Source organism: Lepidochelys olivacea (assembly GCF_965140295.1).
Source record: "Lepidochelys olivacea isolate rLepOli2 genome assembly, chromosome: 12".
Classification (NCBI taxonomy): Eukaryota; Metazoa; Chordata; order Testudines; family Cheloniidae; genus Lepidochelys; species Lepidochelys olivacea.
The window spans coordinates 4,087,820-4,109,975 of NC_140422.1; the positions used below are offsets into that span (position 1 = coordinate 4,087,820).

Here is a 22,156-nt window from a genome sequence, read left to right on the forward strand (position 1 = left end):
AGTTACCATGTGCCTTGCAATGCTAAATCCTTTTCTTTCTACAATAAAAAACTAGGTTAAAATAGCATTAAGGGATTGGCTTAAACTGATGAGGGCTGAAAATTCAGATGAAAATTTAAAATGGCACTGTCAACCATTGGCAATGTGCCAAGGCACAAAAGGGCAGTTATTCTTCAGCACAAAGGCATAGTACAAAGGGAGTATGTGTGACACAGTGTGTGGGTTTTTTGTTTTTTTTTTTTTGGTGTGGGGGGGAAGAGGCAAAGAGGTTCATTCTAAATTCCCCAACTTCTACTGCAAAGTTCTGACCCCAATCTGAACTTTCCCGAAGTTAGGGATGCACGTGTTCATATCTCAGGGGTTGGCTTGGGCACAGCACTAGGATGCACCAAAGAAATGTTTTAATGCAGAGGAACATTGCACAGTTATGGAACAGCCTAAATAGGGGTGGGTGGGTCTGTCTGTGTGAGAGAGAGAAAGAAGAGCTTGATATTCAGAAAGTGGTGCAGTCAAGTGTATGTCTAATCTGCTGCCAGAGTTTCTATGGCTGTATGTACGTCAGCTATCTGTGCCCACACACCACTATTTATGGCAACTAGGTGGTTATTTGAGGGGCCAAAACTGCACAGGTAGGTTAGGGACACTGCAGACCTGTCTGAAAAAAATCAAATCCTTGGGTACAGTCAACTGAAGACTTCAAACCTAGTCAGTGACCCATGGAATACACGGAGACATTTTAGTTGTTTTGTTTGCCCTAGGTTAGAAATTAAGTTTACATTTCTTCTGTGCTACAGCCACTCATTCCCCTTTCACAGGGCCCAGCCTTTTGTCACGTTTTACTCTTACAAGTGCCTAGATTTGTGCTGAGTTTGACAATGCTGATGCTGTTTGGATTAAATCCTCTAACACAAACGATGGGACAAGAGTGTGCCTCGCTACTGAGAAAGTGAGGCCTTTTGTTTTCAGCTATCAGTACAACTGATGTTTGGGGAGGTCATATTTTTAGTCTAAAGACAAAGTGTTTCAGAAGCAATTTCAGTTTATCTTGTTTAATGACTGAAGTTAACTGAGCCCTGTATATATTGTCAGAGCACCCTATGAGCATCTTTAAGCAGGACAGGTTGAGGATTCCCCAAACATTGTCAATTGATTCCTCACTAGGTGATAACCAAGAGATCAAATTTAAGAATACCACTGTCAAATGTTTCTATCAACAGCTATGAAGGTCAATTATAATTAGTTTCTGGTTATGCTTTCTAGAGGTCAGTGACATTTGGGCACTGGGTTCAACACTCCACTGGTTTGGGATCAGGACATTCCCTTTCTTATAAGGGAAGAGTTAGCCCTGCCCCATACTTAATATTTAGATTCACCTAGCTGCATCACTCAGGGATGTGAAAAATTCACACCTCTGAGCACCAAAGCTATGCAGACCTAAGCCCTGGTGTAGATGTGGTTAGGCTGACAGAAGAATTCTTCCACTGACTTAGCCACCGCCACTCTTAGAGGTGGATTACCTACATCAACGGAAAGCCCCTTCAGTTGATGTAGGAAGTGTCTACGCTACTGCTGCTAAAGGGCTGCAGCTATGCTGGGGACTTTCCTTGAATACTTCAAGTCATCGCCCTTGTGCTGGCATTCCTGTCCTTGTGCTTTCAACCTGAGGAGGCTTGAGTTGGATTAGTACTTTGATGGCACATCTCCACGGAACACTTAAATTCTACAGAACGTGGCATCCCTTCCCCCAAATCACTATTGATCCAGTGGTTTCAGGGCACTGGGTCACCAAAGGTGAAGACTTTTGGATAAGACCCCAAAACCAGGTCCTGACCATCTCTAGTTTTCAAAGATCTCATGGAACTTTTTGAGAGAAGTAGGAACGCAAATCAGCAGCATAGGGAAAATCCAATTTATGTAATTATATCCTGTCTGCTTAACTTCGTCATCCAGATTTGAATAAATATGATTTTTTTCTTCACTTCCTGTTCTATAATGTCACATTGTTTAAGAACAGGTTAAACAAACACCTGTCAGGGATGGTCTAGAACAGGTATATCTGGTCCTGTCTTAGCACAGGAGGCTGGACTAGCTGACCTCTCAAGGTCCCTTCAAGCCCTACATTTCTATAGTTTTATAGTGGTGATGTGAGCGTTAAACTGCTGATATAATTCACCTTGGATGTGGCAAGAGTAATTCTTGTTCACACAGCGGGGATATTCCTGAAATAAAGAGCAATCATCTTCCATCTTTGTTTGACTACCTGTGCCATCCATTAATCCATCTCACATTCCAAAGCACTGAGGAAACTTTCAATACTTCCCATGTTTTCTTCTTCACCAACCCCTCCAGTGCAAAGTTAGACTGATCCACGGTACACATTGGGAAATATTCAGCCCTTGATCTCTGTACAGTAACTCACCCATGCAGAGGGTGGGGTAGCCCTAATCTAATGCCAATTAAACTCTTATACAGCATTCTGGGATCTGTTTAGAAGAAGGCAGCTACATGCAAGAGAGTCATTCAGGGTGACATTTTTAAACAATGTAAAAAATTAATAGGAATTGGGTAACTCCCTTAAGATCTTTGAAAATCCCACCCTAAAGGGTTTAGCCATTTTACCAGGGCTCATACGAAGTATCTCAGTGTGTCTATATTCCCAGAGCACATTCACTGCAACTTAATTTGTTTTCTAAACGTGCCCTACCTGGCTCAGATCAGCACAAGCCAAACTTGGGGCAGCTTGTGGTTAAGGTGAAATAAGTAAAACTTTTAAAATTCAGAAAATCCTCCCTCTGAAAAAACGCAAAATGTTTTAATCTACATTAAAAGTATTAAATTTCATTCTTCTGTCCTGATAAATTCAGGCTGTAGAGGCTTCCTTGGAACACTACGGACAGAACATGATAGGGTCTGCAGCTTAGCGTGAATTTCAATACATTAACATGACTCTGTGCATTCAAAATGGTAACGAGGCAGGGCTAAGAGGTGTACTCACATTTTACTTTCAAGGACCTGCATTCAAAGCCCCATTTGGACTCCAACTGAATTGAGTCTGGTGGTGACACAGTCCCTAGTGCACAGTGGTTCACAAAACAAAATCACCACACAAGTTAACATAAAAGGCAGCTTTTGCTGACACCAGCAATGCTGCTTACTCAGTGACATTTTCTTGTGTTGGCATTAAAGTTTAACAGATAACTGGGAAACAAAACAGCCTGTTTCCATTTCATTAAGCACACTTGATGATCAATGATTTAGAATGTGAAAAAAAAAGACAAAACTAGACAGACTTTTTCAAGCTTCTAAATGGCCATTCTAAAAATTAAAGTTAGCATGTGTTGGCAGTATGAACATCCATCACTTAGACAACATGACTACAGCCTTCCTGATCTCATTCATGCTGGCTGTGAGTCTAGGTACCATGCAATTAGGAGACCGCAGCAAGAATTGGCATACGGAAATCATTTGAATTCACTCCCCACATGATAGACCATCACAGAACCTGTTATAGACCAATCATGGTTCTACCTCTACCTAGTTACCCCTTCCGTAGGATAAGAGCTGGTCTCATGACTGCCCAGAAGAAAGAACGCTGCAAATATCTAGACTATAGGTTCATTTGGAGCTTCCATAGTTTGCATTGCCCAATCTCTAGTCTGTTAGGCAGTGGCATTTATAAATTATGTTTAGATATTCCAAATGATTATAAATCAAGGGAACATACTACAATGGGCTAACTTGAGGAAAGCTCTAGAGCACCCCACTGTACCTCAGTGCATGACGACAAATCCCAGGAAGCCTTGAAGTGTCAGCTCAGATAGACACTGCAGTCTCACAGGTACAACAATGGATCAGGGAGACCCTTCCATCTATATAACATTATCTCCATCCGACTGAAGGACAAAACTCCTGCTGTTCCAATAGGGCCTGTAGTTCAGAAAACCAACACTGACAGTTCCACTGAAAGCAGCTTAACTCCACAGAAAAATGATTGTCTTAGACTTTGTCCTCCTTGTTTGCTAGGTCTCATCACCATGTTTAATAGTCCTTCACTGCTGCCACAATCATCGGTACAGGGTAGCACTCCGTAAGTGCAGAGATTTCTATTTACAGCAGCGACCCCAGGTTTTCAGCAGTAACTGCTCCAGTGCAATTCAGGATAATGGTTAAGAGTGTAAAGACGACCAGGCTCTCCTTCACCGGCTGCATAACCAATAACGCCATCTGTTCAATATTATATGTGCCAAGCAGGGGTGGCTAGTAAATTTCCAGAATGGCCACTTCATTTCTAAGGGCAATCATAGCTCACTAGCAGGACTGGAAAAATCAAGACTAGATATTAGATGGGTTTTAAATCACCATTTAGGGAGGAGAGGGGTTTTGATTTAACAGTGAAATCCTTGCTGAGCTAGAGCCCTGGTTTTGTGGCACATGTGCCTTTCACTCTTTGTCATCAGTTAGGCTCGATCTGACCTGGAGTAATAAACTCAACCCTCAATCAATAACGTTTGCTTCCCAAAAGGTTCAAGAGTTGCCATGCGCTAACTGAAATAAATCCCCAGGGGTGATATCAGTTTGAGGAGAATCAGAACTGGGACATCAGTCTGTCAGATCATGAAACATTATAACTTACATATCAATATTAACTGTTTTGCTCCTGTTCATATGGCAGAAACATCCTGCTAATGTGCTTAGCCCTCAACCCGCAACTACGTCCACCAGTGTCAAAAGTACCCGCTGCTCCTACTTGCTGTAACCTCCAGCTTCCCTCCTGATCTGGTCTGTTCATCCTTACTCCTGTAGACAGGTGTTTTCTTTCCTCTACTCCCGACATGCTGCTCAAGCATGCTCAGAATGCTTTCCTTGCCCAAGGCTCTTCAAGCACTTTGTGGGGTCAGCTATCCTCCTGTTCTGATAGCAGGAGTGATGGACTAACCTAGGATCAGGTAGGCTCGTGGAAGCAGCAACTGCTTTCCCAGGCAGCTCTCCAGATCTGTGATATGCCCTGTTATGTTTCTGCTACAGCACACAACTTGCCAGTGTTCAAGGGTCCACTGTTGGAGACCTGCTAGCTTAGATTGACCTTAAAATTCCTCTGAGCATCTTGACTCCAACTCCACTCAGATTTGCCTGGGAATGAGGTGTACATTAGGATATTCACTCTAAACCTGTGTGAGTGGGTTGTAACTTAAATCATAGAATCATAGAATATCAGGGTTGGAAGGGACCTCAGGAGCTCATCTAGTCCAAACCCCTGCTCAAAGCAGGACCAATCCCCAACTAAATCATCCCAGCCAGGGCTCTCTCAAGCCTGACCTTAAAAACCTCTTTCACCACCTCCCTAGGGAACCCATTCCAGTGCTTCACCACCCTCCTAGTGAAAAAGTTTTTCCTAATATCCAACCTAAATCTCCCCCACTGCAACTTGAGACCTTTACTCCTTGTTCTGTCATCTGCTACCACTGAGAACAGTCTAGATCCATCTGCTTTGGAACCCCCTTTCAGGTAGCTGAAAGCAGCTATCAAATCCCCCCTCATTCTTCTCTTCTACAGACTAAATAAGCCCATTTCCCTCAGCCTCTCCTCATAAATCATGTGCTCCAGCCCCCTAATCATTTTTGTTGCCCTCCACTGGACTCCTTCCAATTTTTCCACATCCTCCTTGTAGTGTGGGGCCCAAAACTGGACACAGTACTCCAGATGAGGCCTCACCAAAGTCGAATAGAGGGGAACGATCACATCCCTCATTCTGCTGGCAATGCCCCTACATATACATCCCAAAATGCCATTGGCTTTCTTGGCAACAAGGGCACACTGCTGACTCATATCCAGCTTCTCGTCCACTGTCACCCCTAGGTCCTTTTCTGCAGAACTGCTGCCTAGCCATTCGGTCCCTAGTCTGTAGCGGTGCATGGGATTCTTCCGTCCTAAGTGCAGGACTCTGCACTTGTCCTTGTTGAACCTCATCAGATTTCTTTTGGCCCAATCCTCTAATTTGTCTATGTCTCTCTGTATCCTATCCCTACCTTCCAGCGTATCTACCACTCCTCCCAGTTTAGTGTCATCTGCAAGAAGGGAGTGTCCTAATCTTCTCAGGGCAAAGGAGGGTAGGAAACCTCTCTCGCAGTAGTTCAACTTGCCCTGTATTGCTACTGCAGAGAGACTTGACTAGCCTTCTGGGTGAAAAAAGTTGAAAGTACATGATTGTTGGGCCTGCTCCTGTGGCTGGGAGCTAGATTCAGGTAAGAAAGCTTGGTAGTACATTCAGTTGCTAGCAAACAAGATTTTTCAGCTTGTTACCAAAATATTCAAATGGTCATAGAATATCAGGGTTGGAAGGGACCCCAGAAGGTCATCTAGTCCAACCCCCTGCTCAAAGCAGGACCAATTCCCAGTTAAATCATCCCAGCCAGGGCTTTGTCAAGCCTGACCTTAAAAACCTCTAAGGAAGGAGATTCTACCACCTCCCTAGGTAACGCATTCCAGTGTTTCACCACCCTCTTAGTGAAAAAGTTTTTCCTAATATCCAATCTAAACCTCCCCCACTGCAACTTGAGACCATTACTCCTCGTTCTGTCATCTGCTACCATTGAGAACAGCCTAGAGCCATCCTCTTTGGAACCCCCTTTCAGGTAGTTGAAAGCAGCTATCAAATCCCCCCTCATTCTTCTCTTCTGCAGGCTAAACAATCCCAGCTCCCTCAGCCTCTCCTCATAACTCATGTGTTCCAGTCCCCTAATCATTTTTGTTGCCCTTCGCTGGACTCTCTCCAATTTATCCACATCCTTCTTCTCCAATGTCTAGCCAGGATTACAGAAGTAGTCATACAGGATTAACTGCATATTGCATTGACTAATCACATCACATAAAAAATACCCAATAGTTTCGGTTTCTAGTTATTGGGGAGGATATTGCCCAAAACCACATGACTGAGTTGAGTCTGACCCCTTGCTCTTAACCATGAGTTACTTTGAGCACTAGCATGGTTATTAATTATGGGGTTGCTAAACCCGGTCTGGTGACCCAGTCGCAACTCAGCTGTCCCCTGACCCAGTTAAAAGTTGTAGTGCAGGCAGGCCCTGAACAGGGCCATTTTTGGACATTTTCAACGGCTCCTTTACAGCGGGCAGGGTACAAGCTGTTTAAGGCAGCACCTCTCCAGCCGCTGCTTGATGCTATCAGAGAGAGACAAGGAAGGTGAGGTAATTTTATTCGACCAACTTCCGTTGGTGAGCGAGATGCTTTTGAGCTACATAGAGCTCTTCTTCAGTACTGAGTCACTGGAAAGCTTTCAGAGTAACAGCCAATGCTGTTGCATCCGATGAAGTGAGCTGTAGCTCACGAAAGCTTATGTTCAAATAAATTGGTTAGTCTCTAAAGTGCCACAAATACTCCTTTTCTTTTTACTGGAAAGCTTGTCACTCTCACCAATAGAAGTTGGTCCAATAAAAGATATTACCTCCCCCACCTTGTCTCATATCCTGGGACCAACCCTGCTACAATACCATTGCTATATCTCTGGTCAGTTATCACTTTCCTGATATCTTACCATTGAGTAAGATTGTTCAGAAGACTGTAGTGAGAACTTATCTGGCTGTGTTAGATTCCCTTAACTCTTGTTAATCTGAGATCAGACCAGTGTATGGTATGGAAACTGCATTCTCCTCATGACAGATGTGAGAGTGTGACTTGGAGCTGAAGTGAAAGGAAGTAGAGTGGAGGATTTGGGTAGTGCAGTATCAGGGCTGAGGATGCACTGGATGCTAGGGCTGCTTTCAGAGAGTGTTTTCCCAAATAAGGCAGCTAAGCTACACTTATACTTGGGCTGAAGTTTGGATGGGAATTTCCTGGAGTTTCGGAAGTGGTGGGCTAGTGACAGACACTCATATGGGAAGTGAGGGTGATGGGAGGTGGGGTTGGGAAGGAGGAGAATGGTGGGCAAGTAAGCAGGGCTTGGTGGGCAAAGGGGTATGGCAAGGTAGGGCAAAACAGGGTCAGGAACAACAGGCTTCCTGGGGATACTGGAGCAGCATAAGGTTTGCAGAGGCCAGAGGTGGAGCAGAGCTTTGCGAGGGAGCAGCCTTTTGAGAGGGGACACCGAGTTGCATGGAGCAGAGGAGGTCAGGCAGAAGACAAGCTCTACATGAAGGAGGAAGCACTAAACGCTTCTTCAGGCCTTCTCCGATTCCAAACTTCCGTGGCTTCTCAAAGGGGAGCGTCATTACTGCACAGCATTGGGAAATTCACAGGGTGGAGGCAGCATGAAGTGCTGGCGCTTCCCACAACTGTATTTAAAGTGGGTCCAGGTACTGGGACGTTACCAGACTACTTTGGATGCTGCACAATGAGGGTATGTCTACACTAGGACGCTTCCTACACTGACAGATGGGGTTTTTCCCATTAATGTAGGTAACCCACCTCTCAGAGAGGCAGTAGCTACGTGAGCAGAAGAATCCTGCCATCTACCTCACTACATCTACACTGGGGTTAGGTCAACCTAACTACAGTGCTCAAGGCATGAAATTCCTCACAGCAAAGTTAGTTCACTTTCAAAGAGGGCTCCAGAGTTTGCGATAAATGCAGAGTCAATGAACTGCACCATGTGTACGCAAGCATTTTCAAAGCAGATTAACTTGGAAAACTGCAGATTAACCCACCTCATGCAGACTAGCCCTAAGGAACAGAACGACCCACTTCTTTCTTGCCCCCATTACAGGAGACAGCTCACTATAATTTCCAAATATACCGCCAGCTTGTAATCATCTCATTGAAAGATGACAAAAGCAACTTTTGGTACAAACCAATTTTCGAAGCCATCGCCCACAGTTAATTGAGCGGTGGAATGACCAACATTGTAGGAGTCCTAACCACCACACCCTCTCTCAAGTGTTCCTGATTCTCACACCTTACAGGCTCTCCATCTTTACGCAAGGAGTTAGAAAACACCCATTTAAAGCTTTCATTGGGTGCCTGCCAAATTAGCGTGTAGCAATGAAACCAAACTCTAGAACAGGACCAACCAAATGAGCTTCCATGTCACCAGGCAGCATTCGCTCCAGTATTTGGAAGCTGGGGGGCACACAGTTTAATAGCACTATACTCACCTTGGTGTGCAAACTGTACTTGGGCACTGGCAGAAATTAATATCCAAGTCACTGTGATGTTCCCCTGGTGTTATCTGGACTGGCGATCTGCTAAATCACTCCAATCGTCAACTCTGTGAGCCAGCCTTACCCCGCTCTGCTGTGAGAACCCCCACTCCTGGGCTGTTCACGCACAGCCTCTAGCATGTAAACTGCTTGGATTGTGCAACCGAATGACACTAGCCAATATCTCTGGTCCCAGACACAACCCTAGGAACCTCCGTCTTGCAGTGTCCAGTTATGCCCGCTGGATGCTGCAAGCTTATATGAGTTCGTCAATTTAACAAAGAAATTGATAAGTACCAGGCTTGTTATCCCAAGGGGAGTTTCTGACATGCTTCAAAACAAATATACTGCTTCACGTAGAATAAACAAACAAATTTATTAATTACAAAGATAGATTTTAAATGATTATAAGTCAAAGCACAACAAGTCGGATTTGGTCAAATGAAATAAAAGCAAAATGCATTCTAAGCTGATCTTAACACTTTCAGTGCCCTTACAAACTTAGATGCTTCTCTCCACAGGCTGGCTGGTTGCCCTTCAGCTAGGCGCTCTCCTTTGATCAGCGCTTCAGTTGCTTGGTGGTGATGTCTGTAGATGGAGGTGGAAGAGAGAGGAAGAGCATGGCAAACGTCTCTCCCTTGTTATCTTCTTTCTTCCCTCTTGGCTTTGCCCCCCCTTCAGGGTCAGGTGAGCATTATCTCATTGTAGTCCCAAACCGACCAAAGGAAGGGGGGTGACTCACTCGAGAGTCCAACAGATCCTTTGTTGCTGCCTAGGCCAGTGTCCTTTGTTTCTGTGAGGCTGGGCAGGGTTTGTCCCATATATGTCCTGATGAGGTGTGAACTGCCCCTCTGCTCTTGGAGAGTTTTTGCCTGGGCTTGTTTTAAGCCATGAGGACTCATTTTCAGCCTCACAACTATATACATGAAATTACAGCCTATAACACTACTATAACAATACCTACAACATTACTATAACAACAATGCTCAGTGCATCATGAGCCTTCCGAAAACACCTGACATGACAAACTTTGCATTGGATACCACACAATCATATTATAAGTATGAACATGGGGGTGCAGAGTGTTCCCGTGAGGTACAGAGCATCACAGTCACATCCCAGTTCCTAGGTCCAAGTGAAAATCTGCCCACATCACACGCAACTGGCAACGCGTGAGGCACAGGGGTGGGAGAAGACAGCGCACTGGCCAAGATCTGGCTGGGAGCAGTAAAGGGTACAAAACAGTGGTTTGTTTCAACCATTATAATCAACCCATCCCTCTGTTTCATAAGCATTAACTTTAATTATACAATGTAAAAGTACAAAAGGCAACAACAGCAAATCAATATATTGTAGTTGTCATTTTCTTTCCTCTAAGAATACGCATTCATGATAGAATTTGAAACGAAATCCAGAAGTAATTCCAATCAAGTCAAGAATGTTATTTTGTTGATTATTTTACTAACAATCCCTTGAACAGGCTTTTCATCCATAGGTTTCAAAAAGCTAAAATGAGATGGACAAGTATGATTATCCTCAATTTACAGATGTGGAGACAGAGGCAGCAAAGGAAGTAACTTGCCCAGATGCAAACAAGTCAGCAAAAGAGCTGGGAACAGCAGTGTGGTCAGGAGTGTGACTGAAAGTAGGCCAGTGTCTATGGGACAGAACTGAGTCAGGTCAGAGAGAGCACATAATCTTTAGGATCAGTTGGACACTTTTGAATAAAGGGGGAAATTTCTAACCTTCAATCAACTCCTTGACCAAATAATGTAATAAGTAAAACAATGCCTTTACATTTGGCAAAAGTAACCTCAGCCTGAGGAGCACAGTTTGGGTGAGGAAGACCCTAACACAGCACATTTGTGGTTCAATTTTTGCAGCTTGACACAGAGCAGCTACATTTTGGATAGTGCCCAAACTAGGTATAATGCACAGCTTTCATCAGGCTTAATAATCATCAGTTAAGCCTCCTAGCACCCCTGTATGAAGGGTATTATTCTTATTTTAAAATGGGTAAAATGAGACATGAACACAATACCATAGGCATGAAATTCCACGTTTTTACACTACAAGAAACCATTTTGCTGCTGAGCGTTGCTAACCGTGCCCAATAAGGGTCTAGAATAGCACACATGGGGTCAATGCTACAACAACTTCTGTCAGAGAACCAGTTTTCTATCCTCTCTCCAAGATCATATGACAAATTTAAGTTGTTTTTTCTCCCCCCACCTTCCTCTCAATTATCGCATAAATAGTCAATGAAGATTTAGATCAACACATTTTCCGGCAGAGCCGTCTCACGAAGCACATTTTGTTTTTATCACATCAAATTTCTTTTATAAATGCATCTTACTTGCATGTATTGAAATCCCAGATTCTTGTTTATGTTGTTCAAAGACCTAGGCAGCCCATTCTGAACTAAATCCCTAATTAAACATGACCCAGCTTGTTTCACATTTTCAAATTAACATTTTCCAAGGCTCCCTAGGAATTTCCAGATGTATCCAGAGGGACAATTCAAGGATATTTACATATATCAATGCCAACATTCCCCCTTACTTCTCTCCAATACATAACCATACATTTCCAGCCAAGGGACAGTTCAACTTAGGGGCTGACCACTGACTAGATGGCAGGACATTGTTCACAAGGCTGAAAAGAGGAACAAGCCACAGACAGGAAAGAATAGTGACACTGTACTGCACTCCATGTCTGCAAAGATGCTCCGGGATGGGGGGGAAAAAAATTTCCACTCTCTTTTATCTACATAGGCCCTAAGTGTAGCATGTTTTTATAAACCACCCATGTTTACTACCTCTCTATCAACAGCATGGGGAGAGCGCAGGATTGGGTGATGTGGAACCTGGGACTTAAATTGAAGGTTGTACAAATAAAACAATCCAGTAAAGTTAAATCTCCTCCCAATTGGCAAGGGAAGAGGATTTAAATACAGCTGAGCCATGTCAGAATCAAATTACATTTGAGAAAATCCACTGTGTAATTACCTTCTACACTGGGATTTGTCATCTCACATTTACCCAACAATGAATGGGGTAACCAAGAGCAGATTTTAAAGTTCAAATATTGCACGCAGAGGGTTCTATAAAACAGGACTGAACAAATCAGAGATTTTGCAATGCTTTGTTTAATTTGCTTGAGATCTACAACACTGACTTAAATCTTTACTTGTGTCGTAGGAGCGCTGAACAGCTTGGGTTGGAGAGCTTACAATCTAAAGAGACCAAACATAGATGAAGGCCAGGGGAAAAGAGCCATCAAGGTGAAGGCAGGCCCCTAGGCCCTTCCTTTCCAAAGCAGTCAGTGCTAGCTAGCTACAGCAGGCAATTCCCAGCCCTCCTTCTACCACATCCGACCTCCAGACTAGAGGGGCTCATCTGGAGAAAGGGAGGCCCTAAGCCTGCTTCTGCATGGGGAAGAAGTCACACTTAGAAGGAACCTACAGGAGGGGTTATAGGCTATGTAAGTCTCCAGACCTCCTTCCCAAATGCAGCAAATACCAACTATGGCACAGAATATAGAGGGTAAAAATCAGGGCCTTCCAGTCCCCTTGTGCCCTTTCAAGAGACCCCAGAGGCACCCACTGGAAGCATCCTTCCTCCTTCAAAGGGAGAATAATGGCAGCCAGGAGGAGCCTTCACAGCCCGATGCTCACTTGACTGTGGCACCTGGGCTCTGCTGTCTCATTGCAATAGTATCACCACTGTTTTCATCCCACCCCTTCCCCCACCGCTGCCCATCTCAACTCTCCCCTGTGCCTGGTGGGCTTCTCAACCTCCTTGCCTTCCCCTTCAGACTCCCCATATTACCCACTACCCTTTTTACTTCAACCAACTCCTCCTCTTTCCCCTCTCCAGCCCTCTGCACTGACCCAAAGAAACCTAAAATCTAGAGTTTATGTAACAGCAATAAGAAATGCCAGTAAGAGACATGGAACCAACCTGCAACAAGCACACATCACCCTGACCATTGTGCACCGTAGCCACCTCCCTGCCTTCGTCGCTTCAGATTGCGAGCTCTTGGGGAGGGACCATTTCTCTGTATTTATACAGCCCCTAGCATAATGGGCTCTGTAGAGGTCTGCTCGGGCCTAATTTTTAGGCCCAGTCTGAGCCCGAGAGGATCGAGTCATTTTCCAACCCAACCCTTCCGCCCGAACCTGGGTTATTGCCACCATGGAGTCAGCGCTAGACAGGCCATTCGTCTGGTTTTAAACTGGACAGTCCTGTTTTGGGTGGCTTGTCTCGGTCTGGTATGGAGCCAAAGCTGGATGTAGTTTTGCCCGATATTAACGGGGGGGGGGGGGGTTTGAAGGGCACGTCACTCCGTACCTGCGGGCATGACGTCATACATGCTACGCGTGTGAGGCAACGTCAAGTGGAGACACCACTTTGAAGAGCACGCTACTGCACCACGAACTGCATGCATGGTGTGTGTCAGGTCATGACACTGGGGGTGGGCACATGCTATTCCTGAAGTACTGGGACATCCCGCAGTGGCCACTGTAGTTGGCATGGTGGCAGCTTGGGTGCCCTGCTCCTGCCATCCAACACTCTCTCTGTGCAGTGAAAGCCGCTGCAACTTCTCGGCACACTCACTCCACAGCATGCACAGCACAGTGGGGTGATGGTGTTCGGCAGAAGCAAAGCATGCAGCTGCTGCCATGCCTACCCCAAGGGCAAGAGGAGGAGATCTGACACAACAGAGAGGGTCCAGATGTTTTCCCACCTGACCCAGACCTGACACTTGTAGCTGGGTCCCATCGGGTTCAGGTCAGGTTGCAGGACTGACACTGACGGGAGGTCTCCAAGCACTGACATAATACTACGATCTCAAAGTACTGTCGAAAGTTTCGAGCAAATTTAATAAGACATACTGAACAGTCATCATTTGTGTATCATTTTACAGAACAGTGGGCTTGCAAATGTGACTTTTGCCCACCGTTCCTGCTGAGAAGTCACAATCCCTCATGCAACGGTTGCTGTGTATGGCCCATTACACAGGTCTCAGTCATTTCCACATGGTCATCAGAGTTGTCAGAGATAACTCAGCAAGAGGCTTAGTAAGTGCAAGAGCAAAAAACAGTTCAATTTTTTATTTAACTTTTCCTACTTAAATACAAACTTGTATTTCAGTCAGGTGAGTTGACTAGCTCTAGAATATTTCACTGGCTGCTCGCAATTCCTTTTAAAAACAGCAGGCAAGGTCTGGCTGGACTGCTGTGTTCAGCAGCATACTATACTGCAGTCTTCGAGCAGCCTCTAGTCATCGGCTAGGTTACCCGTCATTGCTGATGGTACGCCACACATGCTGCAGCTTCAGGACAGCTCAGAGGGGTGCCCAAAATCACTCTGCAGCAGGTGACTTCCAAAGATAGTCACTTGGACAATCCAGGCACCAGACCATCCAAACAGCCAGAGCGCGAAATACTGCAAGTACCATGAGAACAACCATTGAACAAGCCAAAGCAACACCTATTTACTAAGGAGATTTTATTTCAGGAAAAATAATCTGAGGGAAAACTGGGAATCTACTGGTTTGTAGGATAGCCAGCACTTGTTTGCAGCTCTGCCAGCATTTACACAAAAGCAAGAGCCGTAGTTCTCAGGGGCAATGCAGACAGGTATTTCTGCAACAGACGGCAGGGCCAGCCAGTGCACTATTGAACTGACATCTTTACTACCCCAAACCTGGGCTGCTTGGCTCCTGAGCTGAGGTTCCTCCTGCTGATGTCATGGCTGGACAGTAAGTGCAGACTGCCACTGTATTATTATTCAAAGCACCTCAGGCCTGAAATTTGACATTTCCTTCCTGGGTAGATGAGTTCTGTAGCGTGAATGCTGAAAGTATACAGTGAGCTGTCTGTAAGGAAGCAATTAGCAGTGGTGAGTGTGAAGCACGCAAGCAGATTCTAAATGAGTTTCTCTGCCTCCCATTCCCTACTGCATCCCCTGGAAGGATGTCGTTCATCAGGGAGAGAAGAGGCACGTCCGTCAAAGTGGCTATTAATGCACTAGCAAAACTGTAAAGAAAGGAAAAAAAATTGATACTCAGGCAACGAGCCCGTTCTCTGGTGCAGATGTCATGGGACAGCAGCTGCTTTATCAATAGCTCTCTTTTCCACCCCACCCATACAGTCTGAGCAGTCGCTCAAAGAAGCACCTGGACCGTATTAAAGGAATGGAAGGGGAGAGAGCAGAGAGAGGTGGGATGCAGTTCTGCAGTAACATGCACCGTTTCATTGCAGCATCAGCAGAAGTCTATGCAACACTGGAACAAGCCATTAAATAGGTGTCCGTTCATTTTTACAAGGACTCCTTCCCGTGCTGTTCTATAACCTACAGTCCAGGAGTATGAAACAAAAATCTTTTTTCCTTGATGAATATTTTTATTTAAACTTGAACATATTGCTTTGTTATTGTAGGGCTGATTGGGAGAGGGGCAGGTTTTATTTTTTTTAATATACAGGAAAAGCCACATTTTGGAAGGGGGGGGAATCCCCTGGGACCTTGTACAAAGTGGGGGGAGAAAACAAGAGACATTTTGATGCTCACTGTGGACAAGGCCCTTTGTGAACAGGATCGTCACTCTTCCAGATGTTTAGAGACCATGCAGGTCTGTCAGAAAATGAAGGACTCTTTAAACCAAATCACATTAGCAGAACTTTCTAGCAAGAGGTGAATACCAAAAACAGAGGTCCTGCTAAGCAAGGCCAAAATGGGACACCTAGGACACCTCTGATGAGGCTGACTGGGATGAGGGGGAAGGGAGACCTTTCCTCCCACAGTGTGCCAGTGACCACTTTCACCTTTTTAGTCTCAAGACAACAAACCTGTGTGCACAATAGACTACAATCCCCAGAGTCCAATTTCCTTAAAGTGGTGATAATACAAACATATATTTTGTTTAGGAACAACAATCACTGCTTTATAAGTTTACAATACTTTTCGAAGTAAATACACTACATTGTGAGAGAAATGTGTGTGTAATTTTCAAACACACTAGATTTAAATTACATATTTTATAGCAGTTGCTCTCTGTTTTATGCATGTACTCACGACCCCGACGTAATACCTTTGCAACCCCAGTTTGAGAACCCCTGACCTACACAGTCAGAGCCATGCCAATCTAAGGTTTGTTTATCAGTGCTTGGGGTTTCCAAAAGGTTTAATTGGTGGTATTTAGTTTTACATCAGTATTTCTCTTCCTATGCTGCCTTATTTAGATTTTAAGCTCTTTGGTGCAAGGAGCACTTTCCTATGTCTGAAGTGCCTAGGACACTGTTGGCATACACTCACAAGTTGCGAAAGGGGTATTGTGATACCAAGAATAAGGTATGGGATGTGACATAAATGCATCTGAGGAAGGAGGTCAAGATCTTCAGCAGGAGCCAGTTACCAAACATCACCCACAAACACCAACAATGAAGCCCATTGCTACTTTCACAGAGCTGCAGGGGTCTGCTGATGAAATGCTATGAAAATTCTCTCTCTATGGGAGTAGTAAGGACACTTGGCTAAAGACTGAGCATTGCATGTGGCAACCTGTTGTCTCCATGGACCATATCATGGGGAATATTTAACAATGGGTACTACAATCTAGCAGAGGAAGGTCTAACACGATCCAATCGCTGGAAGTTGAAGCTAGGTAAATTCAGACTGGAAATAAGGCAGAAATTTTAAACGGTGAGAGTAATTAAGCATTGGAACAATTTACCCAGGGCTGTGGGGGATTCTCCATCACTGACAATTTTTAAAACAAAACTGGATGTTTTTCTCAAGTATCTGCTCTAGGAATCATTGTGGGGAAGGTCTCTGGCCTGTGTTCTACAGATCAGACTAGATGATCACGATGGTCCCTTCTGGCCTTGGAATCTGTGAATCTAATTTCCATATTAATGATGTGGATGATTCCAGTCGCCTCCATTTTATGCAGATTAGATGCAACCCTTTAGTTCCTGGCAAGCTGCCAACAGTCTAATTTGGGCTTAGTTTGGTTGTCCTAGTTAGTGCTATAAGGGAGGCTGGCAGAGAAACAGGGTGAGTAAATAAACAAGGCGGCCTACAGAAGAATCCTACTGTTGTTTACTTGTTAATGCAGCATCAGAGTGGCCAGGAAGACTGCAGTTCCTTACTGCAGACATAGGGACCAGAGAACTGAATCATTTTTCTATGTAATCTTAAAGGGTTGGGGTTTTTTTTAAAAGCCTATTAAGGTAGCCTGTAATTTCCAAATCTTCTCAGTGGGGTAAAGTTACAGCATGTAACCTTAAACAGCTCTTCCAGATGGATTAAAGCCCATCTATTCATTCATAATTCCAAGCACAGTCCAGCTGCAGAGGAGGAGATGAAGTCCCTGTGCAGAAAAGTTAAACTGGCACTTCAAGCTTCACAAAACTAGTTTTGCATGATGTACCCCAACACTAAATGGTTCTAAAAGGATTTGTGCAACACAGCCTAGCTTACAGCTTGGCTTCAATATTAAGAGTGCAGAACTGGGCAACTACTCTTCTCACTTCCTTCTGGACATTACAGTACTCACTTTTTAAAAATGTTTCCCCAGAAAACAGACGCATACTGGTTGGTGTTTTAACAGGATACAGGAAGGAAGTACTAAAAGGGTTTAGATTTACTATAAAAGAATTAGACATAGGAATAACAGGCTTCAAAATAAAAATCAGCTTAACATGTTGATGGGAAACAGTAACGAGTAATCAAACCATGAGACGAAAGTTTGTACCTTCCTCAAATAGACACAGGTACTCAGCACTGTGCATCCCAGCTCTTGTGTTTGCAGGTTCGTGCACCATGGACTGTTTTACAACACACGTCCCCATTGACCTTTAAGTTTCAACTGATTTTATGTAAGCTCGAAAGCTTGTGTTTTTCATCAACAAAACTTTGTCCAGTAAAAGATATTACCTCCTGTACCTCATCTCCCCTAATAGAATTTGAGACAATCCAGTAAAGGACAGGGAAACACCTACATCTCAGTTTGACCAATACAGATCTGTTACAGGCTTTTCAGTAGACTGTATTAACATCCCACTCTGAAATAGTATCACTTATCCACCTCAAGGAATCTCCTGTACAGGATGCAAAAATGGCAGTCAGTTTCCATGTGCAGATCCAGGTTCAAATCCTGATCCACAATTTCCAAGTATCTCCCATGTGTTAGTTATGATCATGGATGCTAATGTAAGTGTTCTACAGTAGAACAGAGAAGGAGACAAAAATTAGATGAGTCAGCATAGCTGTCAAAACTTAGAGGTAAGACCTGAGAACGCTCTGGTCAGCTCTAGGCAAATGTCTACCAAAGGTCATGCAAGGTCTGCTTTAACAATCACCCAGGGATGACAGGGTGGCTCAAGGAACACAAATTATTTCCAGGTTTGCCAACTGTGTTGCACAGCACACCCCATCTTCAATGGAAGCCTCTCACTAGGCTACAAAATAGAAAGGAGCATAAACTGTGGCAAATCAAGTGCCAAAGTATAATTAGACAGGCCAAAAAAGAATTTGAAGAGCAACTAGAGAAAGACAAAAACTAAGAGCAACATTTTTCTAAGTATGTCAGAAGCAGGAAGAACACCAAGCATTCAGCAGGACCACTGGATGCCCGAGGTGCTAAAGGAGCACTCAAGGAAGACAAGGCTGTTGCACAGAAGCTAATGAATGCTATTCATTGGTCTTCACTGCAGATGATGTGAGGGAGATTCCCACACCTCAGCCATCCTTTCTTGGTGACAAATCTGAGGAACTGTCCAAGATTGAAGAGATTTTGGAACAAACTGATAAATTAAACAGGAATAAGTCATCAGGACTAGATGGTATTCACCCAAGAGTTCTAAAAGAACTCAAATATGAAATTGCAGAACTACTAACTGTGGTATGCACCAGGTGACTGGACTGGAGGGTAGCTACTATGACACTAATTTTTTTAAAAGGCTCCAGTGGCCATCCTGACAATTACAGGGGGGGGGGGGGGGAGAGATAGCTCAGTGGTTTGAGCATTGGCCTGCTAAACCCAGGGTTGTGAATTCAATCCTTGAGGGATCTGAGGAGTTGGGGATTGGTCCTGCTTTGAGCAGGGGGTTGGACTAGATGACCTCCTGAGGTCCCTTCCAACCCTGATATTATATGATTCTATGCCGGTACATCTAACTTCAGTACCAGGCAAATTGGTCGAAACTGTAGTAAAGAACAGAATTACCAGACACATAAATTAACATGATTTGTTGAGGAACAGTCAACACAGCTTTTGTAAAGGGAAATCATGCCTCACCAATATATTAGAATTCTTTGTGGGGGCCAACAAACATGTGGACAAGTTTGATCCAGTGGATATAGAGTACTTGGACTTTCAGAAAGCCTTTGACAAGGTGCCTCACCCAAAGGCCTTTAAGCAAACCCAGCAGTATGGGATCAGAGGGAAGGTCCTCTCATGGATTAGTAACTGGTTAAAAGACAGGAAACAAAGGTGTCAAGCTTCCTTCCCCACTCTGAACTCTAGGGTACAGATGTGGGGACCTGCATGAAAACCTCCTAAGCTTATTTTTACCAGCTTAGGTTAAAACTTCCCCAAGGTACAAACTATTTTCCTTTTTCCCTTGGACTTTATTGCTGCCACCACCAAGCGTCTAACAGATATATAACTGGGAAAGAGCCCACTTGGAAACGTCTTTCCCCCCAAAATCCTCGCTAAACCCTACACCCTCTTTCCTAGGGAAGGCTTGATAAAAATCCTCACCAATTTGCATAGGTGAACACAGACCCAAACCCTTGGATCTTAAGAACAATGAAAAAGCAATCAGGTTCTTAAAAGAAGAATTTTAATTAAAGAAAAGGTAAAAGAATCACCTCTGTAAAATCACAGAATGATAGAATGATACAATATCAGGGTTGGAAGGGACCTCAGGAGGTCATCTAGTCCAAACCCCTGCTCAAAGCAGGACCAATCCCCAACTAAATCATCCCAGCCAGGGCTTTCTCAAGCCTGACCTTAAAACTTCTAAGGAAGAAGATCCCACCACCTCCCTAGGCAACGCATTCCAGTGTTTCACCACCCTCCTAGTGAAAAAGTTTTTCCTAATATCCAACCTAAATCTCCCCCACTGCAACTTGAGACTATTACTCCTTGTTCTGTCATCAGCTACCACTGAGAACAGTCTAGAACCATCCTCTTTGGAACCCCCTTTCAGGTAGTTGAAAGCAGCTATCAAATCCCCCCTCATTCTTCTCTTCCGCAGACTAAACAATCCCAGTTTCCTCAGCCTCTCCTCATAAGTCATGTGTTCCAGTCCCCTAATCATTTTTGTTGCCCTCCGCTGGACTCTTTCCAATTTTTCCACATCCTTCTTGTAGTGTGGGGCCCAAAACTGGACACAGTACTCCAGATGAGGCCTCACCAATGTCGAATAGAGGGGAACGATCACCTCCCTCGATCTGCTGGCAATGCCCCTACGTATACATCCCAAAATGCCATTGGCCTTCTTGGCAACAAGGGCACACTGTTGACTCATATCCAGCTTCTCGTCCGCTGTAACCCCTGGGTCCGTTTCTGCAGAACTGCTGCCGAGCCATTCGGTCCCTAATCTGTAGCAGTGCATGGGATTCTTCCGTCCTAAGTGCAGGACTCTGCACTTGTCCTTGTTGAACCTCATCAGATTTCTTTTGGCCGAGCCTCTAATTTGTCTAGGTCCCTCTGTATCCTATCCCTATCCTCCAGTGTATCTACCTCTCCTCCTAGTTTAGTGTCATCTGCAAACTTGCTGAGGGTGCAATCCACACCATCCTCCAGATCATTAAATGAAGATATTGAACAAAACCAGCCCCAGGACCAACCCCTGGGGCACTCCACTTGATACCGGCTGCCAACTAGACATGGAGCCATTGATCACTACCCATTGAGCCCGACAATCTAGCCAACTTTCTATCCACCTTATAGTCCATTCATCCAGCCCAGACTTCTTTAACTTGCTGGCAAGAATACTGTGGGAGACCATGTCAAATGCTTTGCTAAAGTCAAGGAACACCACGTCCACCACTTTCCCCTCATCCACAGAGCCAGTTATCTCGTCATAGAAGGCAATTAGATTAGTCAGGCATGACTTGCCCTTGGTGAATCCATGCTGACTGTTCCTGATCACTTTCCTCTCCTCTAAGTGCTTCAGCGAACAGCAGAGCAGCTAACAGAGGGAGTTTGCCTGGGATCTGTCTGAGAGGAGGTACACTAAGGGCTGCATTAAGGAGGCTGTGTTGGTGAGTATTTGAGTGTCTGTTGTGGGGACAGTTTGACAGGATGGTAAATACCTTAGAGGGTAATTAGATTCAAAACATAGAGAATCCCTCTAGGCAAAACCTTAAGTTACAAAATACACAAAAACAGGAATACGCATTCCATTCAGCACAGCTTATTTTCTCAGCCATTTAAACAAACAGAATCTAACGCATATCTAGCTAGATTACTTACTAAGTTCTAAGACTCCATTCCTTTCTGTTCCTGGCAAATGCATCACACACACGGAGCCTTTGTTTCTCCTCCACTCCAGCTTTGAAAGTATCTTGTCTCCTCATTGGTCATTTTGGTCAGGTGCCAGCGAGGTTATCCTAGCTTCTTAACCCTTTACAGGTGAAAGGGTTTCTCCTCTGGCCAGGAGGGATTTTAAAGGTGTTTACCCTTCCCTTTATATTTATGACAAAAGGGTAGGAATAAATGGTCATTTTTCAGAACAGAGAGGGAGAAATAGTCGTATCCACCAGGGATCTGTACAGGGACCAGTCCTAGTCAATATATTCATAAATGTTCTACAAAAAGAGGTAAACAGTGAGGTTGCAAAGTCTGCAGATGATATAAAATTACTCAGGATAGTTAAGTCCAAAGCAGACTGCAAAGAGTTACAAAGGGAGCTCACAAAACTGGGAGACTGGGCAACAAAACGGCAGATGAAATTCAATGTTGATAAACAAAGTAATGCGCATTGGAAA

The 22,156-nt window shown here is 44.4% G+C and overlaps 1 protein-coding gene across 3 annotated transcripts in view; it reads right to left on the minus strand.

The window, feature by feature from the left end:
- RANBP10 (RAN binding protein 10) overlaps positions 1–22,156 on the minus strand; it is a 162,803-nt gene that overhangs the window by 83,836 nt on the left and 56,811 nt on the right. Inside the window, exon 1 of one of the 3 annotated variants that reach the window (XM_084644756.1) lies at positions 2,996–3,015. The exons of the other annotated variants lie outside the window; for them this stretch is intronic. The gene's annotated coding sequence lies outside the window, so the exon portion shown is untranslated. Of the gene's footprint in view, positions 1–2,995; positions 3,016–22,156 lie in introns of those variants that run through there. 3 annotated transcript variants of the gene reach the window in all.